We start from the raw sequence: 18,735 nt of genomic DNA, 5'->3' as shown, positions 1-18,735 counted from the left end.
TTATCTTGTTAGTGGCTAATGCACCCCATGCTCATTTACTATTCTGAAAATCCTAGGTGATATGGTTTGGCTGTGTCCCCACCCAAATCTCATCTCAAATTGTAGCTCCCATAATTCCCACATGTTGTGGGAGGGACCCAGTGGCAGATATTTGAATCATAGGGGTGGTTTTCCCCATACTGTTCTCGTGGTAGTGAATAAGTCTCACGAGATCTGATGGTTTTTTAAGAGGTTTCCCCTTTAATTTAGCTCTTTTCTCTCTTGTCTGCCACCATGTGAGATGTGCCTTTCACTTTCCACCATGATTGTGAGGCTTCCCCAGCCGTGTGGAAATGAGTCCATTAACCTCTTTTTCTTTATAAATCACCCAGTCTCAGGATGCCTTTATCAGCAGCATGAAAACAGAATAATACACTAGGTCCCTTAAGAATTATGCTAAATCTACTTTTCCTGTGCTCCTTAACTGGAAGAAGAAAGCCTGGATGACAGCACATCTGTTTGCAGCTTTGTTCACTGACTATTTTAAGCCCACTGTTGAGATCTACTGCTTAGAAAAAAAAAAAAAGATTTCTTTCAAAATATTACTGTTTATTGACAATGCACCTAGTCACCCAAGAGCTCTGATGGAGATGTACAAGGAAATTAATATTGTTTTCATGATTGCTAACATAATATCCATTCTGCAGCCCATGGATCAAGAAGTAATTTCAACTTTCAAGTCTTATTATTTAAGAAATGCTTTTTTTTTTCTCGAGACAGAGTCCTGCTGTGTTGTCCAGGCTGGAGTGGAGTGGCGTGATCTTGGCTCACCTCTGCCTCCTGGGTTCAAGCGATTCTCCTGCCAAAGTGCTGGGATTATAGGCGTAAACCACCACACCCAGCCAATAAATACATTTTCAAGGCCGTAGCTGCCAAAGATAGTGATTTCTCTGATGAATCTGGGTGAAGTAAATTGAAAACTTTCTGGAAAGGATTTGCCATTCTAGATGCCATTAAGAACATTTGTGATTCATGGGAGGAGGTCAAAATATCAACATTAATGAGAGTTTGGAAGAAATTGATTTCAATCCTCATGGATGACTTTGAGGAGTTCCATATTTTAATAGAGGAGGTAATTGCAGATGTCACGGATATAACAAGAAAACTAGAATTAAAAATGGAGCCTGAAGAAGTGGAATCTGAAAAAGGTCACTCTTGGGAAGAATTAAAAATGGAGCTGCAGTCTTGAGGAGGAGTTTCTGCTTATGAATGAACAAGTAAAGTGGTTTCTGGAGGTGGAATCTACTCCTGGTGAAGACACTATAACACTGCTGAAATGACAACAAAGGATTTAGACTATTACATAAACTTATTTGATAAGGCAGTAGCAGGGTTTGAGAGGACTGACTCCAATTTCAGAAGAAGTTCTACCATGGGTGAAATGCTATCAAACATCATCACATGCTACAGAGAAATTTTTCATGTATGAAAATTGTCAGAATTAAAACGGAGTCACTAATGTTAAGATAATTCTGACAAATAGAGCTGGGAAAGACCATAAAGAGAGGGTTCTCACACTTATATGCTGATAACGAAAAGATTCTACAAAAACCACAGCCTTACACAAAGGTCATTACCACCTTACACAAAAAATACTTCTACAAGGCCATCTACCCAACACTTGCCTATCCAACCTTGGACTGGTGTCACCTTGTTATTGATCTTTGTAACCAAGGAAAATTATTTAAAAACAACTATGTAGTCCTAATCTTTTCCTTTAAAAACTTTTATCTTTTCTTTACCTCCCTGAATACACACATAGTTTACTATGGCCTGCATAGTCCCATTGCAATGCTCTGTCCCCAGATAAGTATCTTTTCTTTTAGAGAGCCTCTCTCTATTTGTTATTGAGGGTGACATATATGGTGTCAAAAGTGGGATCTGAAAAAGATCAGTCTTGGGAAGAATCAGTGATTCTTGGAACCAGTGTGTGGTACTCACTTCAGTCCTTTGAGCTCTGCTTCCATGGCTCATCTTTTCTGCCCTGGTGAGTTTTCTCTCAGGTTGAGCCCCTCTTCTTTTGGTAGAGGCTTTTTAAATACTATTTGGGATCTGATTTAGATAAACCCACCTTAAAAAAAGAAAAAACATACATCATTCTTGGGATGAAAAAAAAGACTTTTTGTCTTTTCTGATATGTCCTTTCTGGTATAAATACAAATGTTTTTTTCCAGATTGAGTACTCTGGTTTCCACAGAATTTACATTCTGTCTCTGAGGCATATCTTCTGGTAAATTTAATTTTGGTCTAGCTTGCATACCTAGTTTAATATTTTGTGTGATCTGCACACCTAGGTTAAAATGTTTGTGAGCATTCTTATCTGAGTTTTTTGCTTTTGTTTGACTTTTTCCCTTACTTGTTTCTGAAAATCTTCTGAGAGTAAAAATAAACACTCTGGATGGTGGGTGCAGGATGGCTAATTAAAAGCCACAGGGCAATCACCATCATCTAAAACACTGGTCTAAATTCCTGATGTTCTCTGACATGATTTTTGGATTTTCCTTGCTCTTGAGAGATTAATAAGAAACAGAATGGGATTCACAAACATTCAGGCATGCCAGGTTTTCTGGGACTCCAGCCAGCTACATATTATGGCCTGTTCTTGTGTACATTTTCAAACTGATAGGCAAATTCCATCAAGGAAAATTCAGAGTTCAAACGGTCTTTATTCAAAAAACCTGCAACTATAGAGTTAAAATGGAGAGTCTTACATGTTCTCTATCTCTCTATTTTTTTCTACCTACTTTGAATTTGCTGCCTTTTCCACTGGTGTTAAGATAAAACTCACCACTTATGGCATTCAAGCAAAGATTTTTAAAAGTCTTTAAGAACTTTCAAATCAATTGTTTTGCAAATTCCAATAGTTCCGTGCTAACCAACAACCCTGATATCTTTTAGAAATATAAAATAGTTTTGCCTAACAATTGTGTGCAATGATAAAATACTTAACTGACAAATTAATAATCTAAAGTGAAAAGAAATAGATAAATATTTCTAAAAATTAGGCTCTCAGATCAAACAGGTCAAAATCTTGAGCTCAGAGCAATAACATAAAGTATCTCTGTCCAGCATAAAAATTTTACTTTTTGGCTACACTGAGGCCAAAATGAAAAAGCTGAGAAAAAGAGAAAAATAAACTGTTTAAATTCTTCCCTACCCACATTTGTTAATGAAGTAAACCAGATCAGCAAATAGATTTGTTACTTGTTCAAGGCTACCTGGAGATTTCATTTTTCTTATACAATTCAGCCAATCCTAGATAAAATGTAAATATTGAAATTTTAACCTTGAACTCACTTGAAGCTAAAAAAAAATAAGATGAAGGAAGTTTTTCAAAATCAAACTGACATGGAAAACTGCTTTACCCAAAATTTTGATCTTCAGCCTTCATTCAATTACCTATCAGGGCAAATAAAGTTTAGCAATGTGAACAAATCTCAATTTTGTTAGAAATATAATTTGGATCTCACTTTCTTTTATACACCAGTGAGTTGGCCGGGCATGGTGGCTCACGCCTGTAATCCCAGGACTTTGGAAGGCTGAGCTGGCTGGATCATCTGAGGTCAAGAGTTTGAGACCAGCCTGCCAACATGGTGAAACCCCAGCTCTACTAAAAATACAAAACTTAGCTGGGCATGGTGATGTGCATCTGTAATCTCAGCTACTCCAGAGGCTGAGGCAGGAGAATCACTTGAACCCGGGAGACGGAGGTTGCAGTAAGCTGAGATTGTGCCACTGCACTCCAGCCTAGGCAACAGAGCGAGACTCCATCTCAAAAAAAAACAAAAACAAAAACAAACAAACAAACAAAACAATGAGTTGTTATACTATCTCATGACTATAATACTAAAATGACAGCTATATGATTTTTATTTGAGTGTGTATATGTGTTTAGATGTGTTAGGGATATGTACATTTATCATGTTGTATGCTGTGTTTACATAGTAAAATCTGATGTCGTTGGTCAGAAATCCTCTAAGGATAAATGAGTACTCATATAAAATATAATATGTATATAGCCATTAACCCAGATACCTTTTAGTTCACATGACTAAAGTAAACCTTTAGTAAATAAACTGGTTTTTAAATTACTGATAAAATAAAAATAAAAATGTCTTCAAAATTGTCAGTATGCATTTTTGCTTAAGTTTACTGGCCAGTTTTATGTTGTCTTTGGTAGATGTTTTAAGGAATCGGGGTTTGACACAAAGTTTACAAAACTATAAATCCAGCCTAAAACAGAATTATCTGTTTGGGTAATTTCCTGACAAATAAGACTTTAATATTGTCAGTTTAATGAAAACAGATGTATCTTCTGATACATTTTGCTGAATATTTACCAGCAACACATTCATATATTTAACTTTAAGGTTTGTATTTAAATACCTAATACAGGCTATTAAAATGATTAATAGGGAAATAACTTGAAATGGTGATGGGCTTTGTCTACTTTTCAGTTCTCATAAGTAGTCTAGGTAAACTGTTTTTAAAAAATCAAGTAATTGTAAATCAAATAAATGCTTATAAATGAACTTGTTATTGTTTTTTTCTTTTTTACTTTTCTTTTAAATAAACTTTTTCTGTAATTGGAAATCTTAAAGTTATGTTATGTTAAATAAATAATAGATACTCTGGTATCTATGCCTGGGTCATTTCCAAATAAAAAAAATTTTTTAACTGAAACAAATTGCCAAACACAAATAAAAGCTTGTTCTTGGCTTAAGTTTTATAGAAAGACTAAAGTATATGAGTCTATTAATATACATTAAAAATTATGCACAATCAGAAATGATACAGGGAATATTACCACTGACCCCACAGAAATACAAATAAGCATCAGAGAATATTATAAACAGCTCTATGCACATAAACTAGAAAATCTGGAAGAAATGGATAAATTCTTGGACACATACACCCTCCCAAGACTCAACCAGGAAGAAACTGAATCTCTGAATAGACCAATAATGAGTTCTGAAATTGAGGCAGTAATTAGCCTTTGAACCAAAAAAAGCCCAGGAGCAGATGGATTCACATCTGAGTTCTACCAGAGGTACAAAGAAGAGCTGGTACCATTTCTATGGAAACTATTCCAAAAAATTAGAAAGGAGGGACTCCTCCCTAACTCATTCTATGAGGCCAGCATCATCCTGATACCAAAACCTGGCAGAAATAAAACAAAAAAAGAAAACTTCATGCCAGTATCCTTGGTGAACATCGATGCAAAAATCCTCAACAAAATACTGGCAAACTGAATCCAGCAGCACATCAGAAGGCTTATCTACCATGATCAAGTAGGCTTCATCCCCAGGATGTAATGTTGGTTCAACATATGCAAATCAATAAGTGTGATTCATCACATAAACAAAACTAAAGACAAAAACCACATGATTATCTCAATGGATGCAGAAAAAGCTTTCAATAAAATTCAATATCCCTGGTATTGAAGGAACATACCTCAAAATAATAAGAGCCATATATGACAAACCCACAGCCAATATCATACTGAATGGGGAATACTGGAAGCCTTCCTCTTGAAAACTGGCACAAGACAAGGATGTCCTCTCTCACCACTGCTATTCAACATAGTATTGGAAGTTCTGGCCAGGGCAATCAGGCAAGAGAAAGAAATAAAAAGCATTCAAATAGGAAGAAAGAAAGTCACACTATCCCTGTTTGTAGATGACATGATCCTACATCTGGAAAACCCCATCGTCTCAGCCCAAAACCCTCTTAAGCTTATAATCAACTTCAGCAAAGTCTCAGGATACAAAATCAATGTGCAAAATTGCTAGCATTCCTATATACCAACACCAGTCAACCTGAGAGCCAAATCAAGAAGACAATCTCATTCACAAATGCCACAAAAAGAATAAAATACTTAGGAATACAGCTAACGAGAGAAGTGAAGGATCTCGACAAGGAGAACTACAAACCACTGCTCAAAAAAATCAGAGATGGCACAACAAATGGAAAAACATTCTATGCTCATGGGTAAGAAGAATCAATGTCATCAAAATGGCCATACTGCCTACAGCAGTTTATAGATTCAATGTTATTCCCATTAAGCTACCATTGACATTCTTCATAGAACTAGAAAAAAACTATTTTAAAACTCATATGAAACCAAAAAAGAGCCCGAATAGCCAAGGCAATCCTAGGCACAAAGAACAAAGCTGGAGGCATCACACTACCCAACTTCAAACTATTCTACAAGGCTACAGTGACCACAGCATGATACTGGTACAAAAACAGACACATGGACCAATGGAACAGAAGAGAGAACCCAGAAATAAGACCGCACACCTACAACTATCTGATCTTCAACAAACCTGACAAAAACAAGCAATGGGGGATGCCCATGTAATAAATAATGCTGGGATAACTAACTAGCTAGCCATATGCGGAAGATTAAAACTGGACCCCTTCCTCACACTATATACAAAAATTAACTCAAGATGGATTAAAGACTTAAATGTAAAACCTAAAACTATAAAAACCCTAGAAGAAAAATGAGGTAATACCATTCAGGACATTGGCATGGGCAAAGATTTCACGATGAAGATGCCAAAAGCAATTGCAACAAAAGTAAAAATTAACAAATAGGATCTAATTACACTAAAAAGCTCTGCACAGCAAAAGAAACAATAAACAGAGTAAACAGACAACCTACGGAATGGGGAAAAAATTTTGCAAACTATGAATCCAAGAAAGGTCTAATATCCAGCATCTATAAGGAACTTAATCGAGAACTTAGAAGAAAAAACAAACAACCCCATTAAAAAGTGGGTAAAAGACATGAGCAGACACTTATCAAAAGAAGATATACATCAGGCCAACAATCATATGAAAAAAATCAACATCGGCCAGGCACGGTGGCTCATACCTGTAATCCCAGCACTTTGGGAGGGTGAGGCAGGCAGATCCCTTGAGGTCAGGAGTTCGAGACCAGCCTGGCCAACATAGTGAAACCCTGTCTCTATTGAAAATACAAAAAATAGCTGGGTATGGTGGTGCGTGCCTGTAATCCCAGCTACAAGGGAGGCTAAGGCAGGTGAATCGCTTGAACCTGGCAGGCAGAGGTTGTAGTGAGCCGAGATCATACCACTGCACTCCAGCCTGGGCAACAAGAGTGAAATTCCATCTAAAAAAAAAAAGAAAGAAAGAAAGAAAAAAAATCAACATCACTGATCATTAGAGAAGTGCAAATCAACACCACAGTGAGATACCATCTCATACCAGTCAGAATGGCTATTACTAAAAAGTCAAAAAATAGCAGATGCTGGTAAGGTTGTAGAGAAAAAGGAATGCTTTTATACTGTTGGTAGGATTGTAAACTAGTTCAACCATTGTAGAAGGCAGTGTGGCCATTCCTCAAAGACCTAAAGACAGAAGTACCATTTGACCCAGCAATCCCATTACTGGGTACACTCAAAGGAATAGAAATCATTCTATTATAAAGACACATGCATGCGTATGTTCATTACAGCACTATTCACAATAGCAAAGACATGGAATCAACTTAAGTGCCCAACAATGATAGACTGGATAAAGAAAAGGTAGTACATACACACAATGGAATACTATGCAGCCATAAAAAGAATGAGATCATGTCCTCTGCAGGGACATCGGTGGAGCTGGAGGCCATTATCCTTAGCAAACTAATGCAGGAACAGAAAACCAAATACCGCATGTTCTCACTCATAAGCGGGAGCTAAATGATGAGAACACATGGACGCATAGAAGGGAACAACACACACTGGGGCCTTTCAGAAGGTGGAAGGTGGGAGAAGGGAGAGAATCAGAAAAAATAACTAATGGATACTAGGCTTAATACCTGGGTGATGAAACAGTCTGTGCAACAAACCCCCATGACATGTTTACCTGTGTAACAAATCTGCACATCCTGCACATGTACCCCTGAACTTAAAAGTTAAAAAAAATATGTTATGGGGAAACATATTTCTAAAACTTATAAAATAGTTCTGATCTCAAAAATACTGATATGTAACAGACAAGTCAAGATTTCTTGCTTCCCAGGTTTTTGCTAAAAATTTAAGGTTGCTAAGAGTTAAACATTCTAATTAATATATATATAACTTTGTATTTAAAATATACCAAAAAAGTCAGATGTGTTTTTGATGAAAAAAATTATAAGAAAAGTATACAAATATGCTCTCTGTTGAGAAAGAAAGAGTAATTTTGTCTAATTCAGAGGTTATTTGAAGGTTGTTTTAAAATACAGATTTAGGAAGGAAATAGAAATAAAATAAAATGGAACCAGCAAGTAGGAGATAGAAATGTAAAGCTATAAATATGAAAATATGTTTTTGGTAAAAAACATGAAAAAGAAAAGAGAATAATTTTGAATAAGAAAGAATCTTGCATGGTAAATTTTGTCCTAAAGTAAAATAATTGGTTATTTAAGATAGAAGTATAGGAAAATGCAGAAAGCCCAAGTATGTCATCAGTGGTCTGAGCAGGTTGCAGTAAGTTTCATCAAAAATAATTTATAGAAGGAATTGTTTGTGTGATCAAATTGGCTATAATTAGAAGGAAATTATTTAAAAGTTTTTCTAAAGATTGAACTTGGACCTTAAAAATGCATTAATCCAAAATGTTAAAATGTGGTTCTCCATGTAAAAACATGATTTTCTTAAAGTATTGATTTACTCTTAGTAGAATTGCAAGAGGTTTTGATTTTTAATTCTGAAAACTGTTTCTTTAATAGCCATCTTCTAAACTACAGACAGTTTCTATTTCATCCAGATATCTAATTAGTTTATCTAGTTTTAGGTTGGAAAATGCTGTTTTTCATTCAGAATGGTAACTTCATTTTTTGAGGTACAATTTTCCTTTTTGAAACTTCTCAGACTTATATAAGTTCAACTTTTGCTGCACCTCACTGCATATGATTTGTAGGACATACGTCATTGCCTTCTGCTCTTTCTTCCCTTGAAAAGGTGTATCTTTTTGCTTGGCTCTGGTGATAACTCTCTCCTTCAACCTTTTTGTCAACTACTGTAATTTGTGTGTGTGGAGACGAGGTCTCACTATGTTGTCAGAGCTGGTCTTGAACTCCTGACCTCAAGTGATCCTCCGACCTCAGTGTTCCAGAATTCTGGGATTACAGGTGGGAACCACTGGGCCTGGCCAACGGCTGTAACATTTTTTTCAGTTTTAGCTCTGTTGTTATGACCTGATGCTGACATTTTATTTTGCAGGTCTAGAAAAGCAATGTTTTCCTCCAATATAATTTGATTCCGTACTCTTGGCTTTCCTTGAGGTGTCTGAATTGTTCCTTGTAACCAGGAAACTTGTCATGCTGTTACTAACAGCCATGCATTCTCCTGGTCAAGGTATTAGTTTTCTTGTTTACGTTTCTCTATAACATAGCATACAGTCATAATCCAGGATATACCCTTCATGTATCTGATTAATTTGAGTTCCAGGTTATCTAAATGAGCTTCACCTAAGGAAGAGTAATCACACTACAGGAGATTTTTCTTTAGCTTTTCGGTAATTGGCCTTAAAAATATATATTTTTTACATTTTATGAAGATAATACCTGCATTGTTTTTATTAAGTTTTTTATTATTTAGGAAAACTGGGCTTTAAAGAGTTTAAGGTTTTAATATCCATGCAACTTTCTGTACTGCTTTTGAGCCTTTTATCACTCTGGATAATAACTTATTTTATAGTGACTGGTGATTCTGTTTTTTAAAATTATTTTTATTTTTTTTAATTTTTTGTAAAGACAGGATCTTGCTGTGTTGCCCAGGCTGGTGTTGAACTTCTGGCCTCCTGCACTGACCACTCAAAATGTTGGGATTACAAGCATGAACCACCATGGGGGCTGGGGCCTGTGATTGGGTTTTGATCAATTGTTTTGAACCTTTTAATGTCTTTGGCAGGTTTCCCCAGAATCAATATTCTAAATTATCTCTTTTTGACCTAAAATTAACTGGGATTTTCTGGGTGGGCCTCCAGAGAGCCCCAAAAAATGTCTCTCTCATCTTGTAGAGATACTAAATGATTAGACTTAGGTAAATTGTATGGGAGGCATTGCCAAATGGTAAGTGGTGCTGTATCTTCTTTCAGTTACAATTATGGATATGCTATTAATATAAAGTTTCAAAAATTATATAACGTTATTAAAATCTGTTAATTTATTAAGTCATAATTTTATTGCTATGTTGAATGTTTTCTAAAGCTGTATTTGTGTGGCTATCTTATTAATATGAGTATTCTAACGATAATATAAAATTTATAAAAGATTATAAAAATTTATAAAAGTCCTGATGTGACACTGTCAGTCATGATTCTGGTTGTTATCTTAAAATACTGCATGTAGTAGAAATAAATAAATTTCTTTGTCAACTGGGAAGTTTCATCAGATTTTAATCATGGCTATTCTAAGTTTTTGTCATCTATAATTATTGTTTTGAATTCTTCTTTAAAAGTATTTGCAATCAGCTACAGTCTAAAATTGCTTTTCGTGGAAAACACTCTAACAACAGATATCTGGTAACTTTAAGATCAATGGACTCAATAATTTCCAGAGCCCTAATTCAAAAACCAATGGGTTCATAAAACTGCTAATTAACATCAAGCAAAACAAAACAAAATACATGAAACTAAGCAATTGATAAAAATAATGTTCTGACGACTCTTATTTAAAACCTTATTGGTTCTTTACTTAAATGTTTTCCAGATTTCAGGAAATTTTATCTCACAAGCTATCTATAGTTTATAATAATTTGGTAACGTATACAAAAATAGAAGCAATTGCTTCTTCTCCCTACCTGATTCTTCCAAAATTCAGAAACTATTCGTGAGTATTTTTATTTATATAAGTTCAATAAAAATACATTCTCTCTTGGGTGGTTTGGGGCGGGCCTCAGCTGGGCTCCGCTGGCGGGTCGTGCAGCCTCTGGCCTCGCTAGAGTACAGCCCGGTGCGGCCCTTGTGCGGCGCGGCTGCGTGTGCGCTGGTCCGGCCTGGAGGAATCGCCCCTTTGGTCTCCCGGGTTTAGCGCGACTGCCCGCCACCGCGAGCCCCCCGCGGACTAGCGCGGGGCCAGGTGGCGCTGCAGGCGGACGCCCCAGCGGGTGAGTGGCTTTCCCGCTGAGGGCGGCCCCGCGTGGCCTCCCACCCCGCTCCGGTCCCACAAGCAGCCGGGTTTCGTGCCCTCAGGTGGCTGTGGTTAACAAGCCGCGAACTTGTGGGAATTCGTCCATCAGGTTTACCTGGTGTGCTCGACGTTTTTCAGGTGAGATGTAAGAGTGTTTAAAGAGGGTTCGAGAACATGTCTTGGACAACTGCAAATCAAATGACTGGAAAATTGAGAGCTTAACAGCTGAATTTGTGAACTTAGAGTTCCTCCGTTTAATAAATGTAGGTTTGATTTCAATTTCAAATCTCCCCAAGCTGCCTAAATTGAAAAAGTTTGTACTCAGTGAAAATAGAATCTTTGGAGGTCTGAATATGTTTGCAGAAAAACTTCCAAATCTCACACATTTAAACTTAAGTGGAAAAAACCTGAAAGATATCAGCACCTTGGAACCTTTGAAAAAGTTAGAATGTCTAAAAAGCCTGGACCTCTTTAACTGTGAGGTTATTAACCTGAATGACTACCAAGAGGGTGTCTTCAAGCTCCTGCCCCAGCTGACCTGCTTGGATACCTATGACCCAGAGGACCGGGAAGCCCCTGACTCAGATGCCCAGGTGGATGGTGTGGATAAAGAGGAGGAGGATGAAGAAGGAGAAGATGAGAAAGACGAGGAGAATGAGGATGGTGAAGAAGAGGAGTTGGATGAAGAGGAAGATGAAGACGAAGATGTAGAAGGGGATGATGACAAAGATGAAGTCAGTGAGGAGGAAGAAGAATTTGGACTTGATAAAGATGAAGATGGATGAGGATGAAGATGAGGATGAAGAGGAGGAAGAAAGCGGAAAAGGTGAAAACAGGAAGAGAGAAACAGATGATGAAGAAGATGGTTAAGACCCCAGACCACCTGCAGAAACAGAACTGTTCAGTATTGTTTGGACTATTCATGGATTTGGTAGCTGTTTAAAAAAAAAAAAAAAAAAAAAGTAGCTGTGATACAAACCCCAGGACATCCACCCACCCAAAGAGCCAAAGAATAGGTTCTGTGACATTCTGCCTTCCTCCATTTAGTCCCTCTTGGTAATCTACCACCGAGCTTACAGACTTCACCCCAACAAAATTGTAAGCATTGTTAGCTTTTTGTGTGAGACTCTTGCTGTAGCGTGGATAGCTGTGATAGGTGAGTCAACCGTCTGTGGCTACCAATTACACTGAGATTGAGACAGCATTTTTACTTTCTGTACAACAAAAAAGCTTTGAAAAGAAAATCTTAACATTGAATATATATAGTGTATATTATATATATATGTATAATCAAGAAAATCTTAACATTGAATATATATAGTGTATATTATATATATATGTATAATCTCTTTATAAGTATGATACAATTGGAAACATTGGTTATATTACCAAGATTTTGACTAAAATATCATATTTAAGAATGTGCAGAAAATGCCTGGCTTCCAGAGTTCCCAGCCTCACAGTGAGTAAAAATTGTCACTTCCTGGCAGGTCCAAGAACCTTAAAACTGTATGTAAAAATCTAAAGTCTGCCTTCCTATGGATTCCTAGCCCCAAAAGGTTTTTAAATATGAGATTCCTAAGTGATCAGTGTAGAGAGAAAAAGTTAGTTTTCCAAAAACAACACTATAAGCCATCTGTATTAGATTGCAGCCTTGTGAATTGTTTACAAGTTCTCATTATCTACCTGTAGACTAGACTAGACCCTGAATTCTCCTAATTTTCTCTAATATTTGGCTACAACTCTCCAACTAAAAACAAAAGTTGCCCTATTCCTAAAGCCCTACAAGCTGAAACTAGAAAAATTTTAAGAAACAAGCCTCATGCTCGGTGTATGAATCACACAAAAAACTCACCAAGCCACCCAATGTCATGACCAGAGATACTCACACTACAAACCAGGGGAAAAAGTTGATGTTTTCACACCATAAACAGCTTTTCCCAAGATGTTGAAATAAGACTCCAGGCCAGGCACAGTGAGTCATGCCTGTAATCCCAGCACTTTGGGAGGCTGAGGCGGGTGGATCACCTGAGGTCAGGAGTTTGAGACCAGCATGACCAACATGGTGAAACCCCATCTCTACCAAAAATACAAAAGAAAATTAGCTGGGCGTGGTGGCGTGCGCCTGTAGTCCCAGTTACTTGGGAGACTGAGGCAGGAGAATCGCTTGAACCCAGGAGGCGGAGGCTGCAGTGAGCCAAGATTGTGCCACTGCACTCCAGCCTGGGCAACAGAGCAAGAATCCATCTCAAAAAATTTGTTCTTAATAAAATAAAATTTTTAAAAAAGAAATGACTCCATAACATAATGAGACTTTTACCTCCCTTAATGTAACCTTTTTCACTTGGCAAGTGAAATGGTGTAACCGAAATTCCACAGTTAATAGCCGGTAACCTAACGGAACCTACCCTAAGAAATCCTTTAGTAACCACTGGTTAAATAAGAAAATGTCTGTACTGTTACTAATACTACATGCTGTACCTAAACACATTCTTCTCTGGAAAAGTTCAGACCCATGTTTACAACATAAGAAAACAGGCCACATGGTTACAACAGGTCTCACTTATTCCCTATAGTCATTTGATTCATTCAATTAATTGTCTTTAAGGCTAGATTCTGGTTGAGGTGGGAGTATTGCTTGAGCCCAGGAGCTCGCAATCAGCCTGGGCAACATAGTGAAACCCTGTCTCTGTTAAAAAAAAAAAATAATAATAATTAGCTAGGCACAGTGGTACCTGCTGTAGTCCCAGCTACTTGGGAGGCTGACCATAAGAGATCACTTGAGCTTGAGAGATTGAGGTTGCAGTGAGAGGCAATGACTCCACTGCACTCCGGCTTCAGTGACAGAGCGAGCCCTGTCTCAAAACAAATGAAAAACAAAAGCCTAGGTTCTAGCTGAAAACCATTATGCAAACTACAATTTTGTCACATAATTATTAATTTTTACTTTGTATTTTCCCTTTTTAAACTTTGGATCTGTTATTTATTAAATGTCTGCAGAAGTATGAAATAATACTGGCTCAGCACTGTGACATAATTGCAAAATTGAGCTTAGTAATGGATTCTAGCAGACTTGACTTAAAGCTACTTCCTCTAACCTTCCTCTTTACGCAAATGTAGCTAAAAGGGTTTTGACACTGACTACTAGTCACCAATTACCCCCCTCCACTGCTCCCAGTGTGGCACAAGACCAGCCACTGGAACAGGTTCATCCCAGCATCCAGAGACATCAAAACCTAACTACAGGTTGATTGATCAGTGATGCTTTTGGAAAAAGATATTGATCAAAAACGGGAAATGTGAAAGTTATCAGAATCAAAATGGAGTCACTAATACTAAAAAAAAAAAAAAATTGCCTGACAAGTAGAGCCAGAGAGGCCATGAAGAAAGAGTTTTCATGCTTGTATGCCTGATAACAAAAAAGACTGCACAAACCACAACCTTGCACAAAAGTCGTCACAAACTTATACAAAAAATCCTTCTGCAAAAACATCTTCCCAACAACTGCCTGTCCCACCTTGGACTTGGCATCACCCTTGTTATTGATCTTTGTAGCCAAGGATAATTGTTTCAAAACAATTATGCAATCCTCATTTTTTTTATTTTAAAAACCCTTGCGCCTGTAATCCTAGGACTTTGGGAGGCCGAGGTGGGCGGATCACAAGGTCAGGAGATAGAGACCATCCTGACCAACATGGTGAAACCCTATCTCTACTAAAAATACAAAAAATTAGCTGGGCATGGTGGCGGGTGCCTGCAGTCCCAGCTACTCGGGAGGCTGAGGCAGGAGAATGACGTGAACCCGGGAGGCGGAGCTTTCAGTGAGCCGAGATCGCGCCACTGCACTCCAGCCTGGGCGACAGAGCGAGACTCCGTCTTAAAACAAACAAACAAACAAAAACCCTCGTCTTCCTCTACCTTCGTGAATATGCACTTAGGTTACTATGACATGCATATTCCCATTGCAATGTTCTATCCCCAAACATACATATTTTCTTTCAGAGAGCCTCTCTGTGTTTGTTTAGATTGACATGTGAAAGAAGAGTCAATCAATGTGGCAAACTTCATTGTTGTGTTATTTTAAGAAATTGCCATAGCCACCCTAATCAACCCCCACCCTCAACAGTCAGCAGCCAACAACAGCAAGGCAAGATCCTCCACTATCATAAAGATTACAACTCACTGAAAGCCCAAATTGCTCTAAGCATTTTTTAGCAGTAAACTATTTTTAAATTATGTACATTTTTTAGACATAAAGCCATTGAACACTTAATAGACCACAGTATAGTGTAAGTATAAATGTTTATATGCACTGGGAAAACAAAAATCTATGTGACTCACTTTAATGGAATATATGCTTTAGTGCAGCAGTCTGGAAACAAACCCACGTTATCTCTGAGGTATGCCTGTATGTTGTAGCAACTCTGTCTATTTTTTCCTCCATGCCCAGGGCTCATTGTTTTTGTTTGCTTGTTTGCTAGTATATTTGTTTGGCAACTGTGGTATTATAAGAAACATATTTGGTTTTTCTTCTTTGTTCTTGGCACAGAGCTCCTAAAACCCTTGGAATTTCCTGAATGATGAGAATGTCTTTTGTTATTCATAATAAGCTCCTTTTGATCACACTGAATTTATACGAATCAGGTAACTTAGGGTGGAGCCCTTAGATAGCCTCATGATGGGACTGGCCACCAGAAGGACCAAGTGATTCGAGAGTGGAGACTTTTAGCTCCACTGACCCAGCTCCGAGAAGAAAGGTGAGGGGCTGGAGATTAAGCTCTGAGAGAACTCTTGAACAATAAATGTTGATGTGCTCCTGGGCTGGTGAACACATCGAGGTGCTGGGAAGGTGGCACCCAGAAAAGTCATGGAAGCTCTGCACCCCTTTCCTCACTCCTTACCCTATGCATCTCTTCCATTTGGCTGTTACTGAGTTGTATCCTTTATAACATCCTTTGTAATAAATCAGTAAACGCAGAGTACTTTCCTGGCTCTATGAGTCATTCTAGCAAATAATTGAACTTGAGGAGGGGGTCATGGGAACTCCTGATTTTACAGCCAGAAGTATGGGTGGCCCAGGACTTGCACTTGGCATCTGAAGTGAAGGCAGTCTTGTAAAACCGAACCCTTTTAGCCTGTGAAATCTGACACTAACTCCAGGTAGTTAATGTCAGAATGGAATTTAATTGTTGGACACCCAGTTGGTGTCTGGAGAATCAATAATTGGTTGTTAGTGTTGGAAAACACTCCAGTGACCTTGGCTAGACTAGTTTGTTGAAGTCTATTTCCTGGACACTGTGCAGTCTCTGGTGTTACTCATTAGAGGGCACAGACTTAGGCATGAGCAGAGTCCCTTGACTCCCCAAATGAATCTTAACAAGATAAACAAAGTAACATAAAGAATCATCTCACAACTTACAACACAGATGAATTTAAAAGCCAGGTGATAATAAAATAATAAACAAATATGCAAGGGATTTTTAAAATTATCCTTTTATTACTTTTTACTCTTTTTATCATAAAATATTCATTTTACATGTGATTATATAAAGTTTTAAATTTACATTCCTCAAAAACTCTCAAAGCCAAGATTAAAACAGAAATGCACTCATACATTATTGGATGCTGTGCAATTTACTCAGTATTACTTAGCAATAAATATCCCCTTAAAATCAGGCCACCACTCCCCTCGCTTTATAAATATTATTATTTTGACATAAACTAGCTATATACTAGAAAACGTAATTTGCTATTGTTTTCTTTTTTATGATTTATGTATTTATTTTAGGGTCTCAGGTACATTAAATTGGATGATGACACACTCTCAGCAGTGGTCCTCCAGTTATTTAGCCAGTTATTTTTAAATAATGTAATAAGCACTTGTAAACCTATAACCCCAAAATAAAAGCTAAGATCTTGATAATAATCTACATCTAAATATAAGAGTCTTTCATCCCCCATCCCTCCCTACCCCCAGCCAAGGTAACCATCTCCTAAATCCTGTGTTCATTATCCACTTGCTTTTCTTTTTATATAGTTTTATTATACCTATATGTAATCTCAAAATTATGTTTTAATTTTATTTTTAAGTTCATAAAGATATAACATGCTCTACGTATTGTTTTCATTATTTGATGAAGCTCTTGGGAAAATTTAATTGGAGCCTTTCATTACTTGTAAAACATCTGGCAGGAAAGAAAAGTGAAAGAAAAACTTGGGAATAATCATTTTTAGAAAAGAGAAGTAGGACAAAATTCAGATATTAGGAAAGATAAATACAGGCTATTATCTTACTTTCCATAGTTCGGAAAGTTAAAAGTTCTTGTTGGATGACAAATGTAAGTCATCACAGTGTAGTAAAGAAAAAAAAAAAAAACAGATTGAAGCTCCTTTCACTCGGCTTGTGCAAGTATTTTTGTCTCTGAGCCTCAGCATCTTCATCATTAAAAACAGATTAAAGATATTACTGGTAACTCTCAGGAAAGTATTTCCAAAATAATCTGCAATATGTTAATAGGTGTGAAAGGGGAAAGGGTTCTATGGTCAAATAAATTTGAGAAATGCTGAGTTAAATAGGTTTCTTGATTGCAGATCTTCTCAGATCCTTGAATTAATGACCTGCACTATAAATCTACAAAATGGCAATAATCCATACAACACTTCCTAAGCTAATTTCAACATCAAATCATTTTCTTTAGAATCACCTTTTAAAACTGTTATTTAAGGAACAATGACTCAGAGACTTTTTGAAACTTAAATGACATAATAATAGAAATGATGAATAGGATTTGGACATGCAGATGCAAGAACAGAGGTAAGCACTTTCCAGGCAGAGGAAGGAGGATGAGGCCAAGCACAGAAGCAAGAAAGCAAGGGCCAGGAGGGACACAGGGTGATGAGAGGCAGAGGGGAGATGATGGGAAAGTACCTTCAGCATCGAGGCAAGAGTTGGTGGTTTTCTTCTGCAAGTAGTGGAGAGCCCCTGAAACTTTCAGAAGAGGAAATTGAAAAGGGACAGAGAGTAGAGCTTTTGGAAGGTTGCTGGGGCTACAGGCCATTGCCTGGATTTAAAGCAGACAGGCCAGGGTAGGGGGTCAGGAAGCCTAGTTAAAGATAGCCCCAGGAGAGGTGATGCCGTGTGCTGACTTAAGCAGTGGCAGCGGGGATAAGGAGGTGGAACTAACTAAGAAAAGAATCAAAAGTGATATTGTCAGGTCTTGGAAAAACGACACTGCAATGGGCGAATCCTTTCAATTGTTCATTCAACCAAAATTCACTGTGCGTCAAGCACTGTGCTCAGCCTTCTGGATGCAGTGGGAAATAAGATACTCATGGTCCCCGCCTTTGTGGAGAGTCAGAAGGAGAAGATTGTTCTGAACAAGTAGTTACATGTGTAAGGTGTGTTGCCAAAGGGTCAGTACAGGGAGGATTTCTCTGAAAGGAATTCAGCAATGTTTTCCCACTAAATAACAGTCCTTTGAAAAAGCAGACAGGATATTGAAAATAATCCAATTTAACAGAACTACATAATCATTTTTTAATAGCTCATCTGATCAAAGGCACGT

The 18,735-nt window shown here is 37.5% G+C and overlaps 1 pseudogene; it reads left to right on the top strand.

The window, feature by feature from the left end:
• The first annotated feature begins 1,072 nt into the window (after nt 1-1,072).
• LOC101133511 (acidic leucine-rich nuclear phosphoprotein 32 family member B-like) lies at nt 1,073-12,172 on the top strand (annotated as a pseudogene).
• Nucleotides 12,173-18,735: the final 6,563 nt, after the last annotated feature.

The sequence above is a fragment of the Gorilla gorilla genome, chromosome 16, assembly GCF_029281585.2.
Source record: "Gorilla gorilla gorilla isolate KB3781 chromosome 16, NHGRI_mGorGor1-v2.1_pri, whole genome shotgun sequence".
NCBI lineage: Eukaryota > Metazoa > Chordata > Mammalia > Primates > Hominidae > Gorilla > Gorilla gorilla.
This window is presented reverse-complemented; position numbering and strand designations above follow the sequence as displayed.